Source organism: Pterocles gutturalis, unplaced genomic scaffold, assembly GCF_000699245.1.
Source record: "Pterocles gutturalis isolate BGI_N339 unplaced genomic scaffold, ASM69924v1 scaffold7581, whole genome shotgun sequence".
In the NCBI taxonomy this organism is placed as follows: domain Eukaryota; kingdom Metazoa; phylum Chordata; class Aves; order Pterocliformes; family Pteroclidae; genus Pterocles; species Pterocles gutturalis.
In genome coordinates this window covers 2,690-3,556 of record NW_010097702.1, presented here as the reverse complement: position 1 = coordinate 3,556, position 867 = coordinate 2,690, and positions in this window count along the sequence as shown.

The following is an 867-nucleotide window of genomic DNA, read 5'->3' as shown; positions in this document are numbered from 1 at the left end:
TTTTTTTTTTTTTGCACAGCAACTTTTATTTGTTTCCCCACTAAACAGAGTGACAGACATCGAACAGCGGCGCGGGATCAACACGAGGGGACGGGCAGAGGGTTCGAAGCGCGCGCGTCACACCTAAAAACGAGGCTTCCCCCCCTCCTTCCCCCAAAAAAATCGGAATTATCCCCCAAAAAATCCACAATTCCAGATTCGCGGCACCTCCACGGCTTTCCCTAAAACCCCGAATTCCAGATTCGCGGCACCTCCACGGCTTTCCCTAAACCCCCGTGAGATTTTTGGGGTGACCCGAAAACCTCAATTTTTTTCCTTCTCCCTCCCCAAAACCTCACCCTGCCTCGATCCCTCGGCGTTAATGGGGGTCGCGGGGGGGAAATTTGGGGGTTTTTTTGCTCTTTTTAGCGCTAGCGGCAGCGGAAAAAATGGGTTCGGCTCTTTTTCCGAGGAGGAAAGCGAGGATTTGGGGGGAAAAAAAAAGGTAAAAGGTGACCTGCGGAGACATGACGGCGGAAATTCGGGGGGGTTCGGTGTTTTTCATCCTCACGGGGGTTTTTTGAGCACTCGGGGCGGACGAAAGCAGCGGGTTTGGCTATGGAAAAATGCAGAATGTGATAAAAACATGAAATTTTTTTTTTTTCCTCTCCCTGGTTCCACGGGAGCAGCCAAATTCAAATAAAAGAAGAAAAAAAAAAAATTTATGGAGGAGGGAATAACCCCACGGCGAGGAAATTGAAGCCCCAGGGGAAGGTTTTTTTGGGGTAAAAGAGCCCCCCAAAAATTTTAAATGCAACAAGAAAAAGTGAATCCCGAAGCCGAACGAGGGAAAACAGTGAATTTTGGGAATTTTGAGGGGGGAAAGAG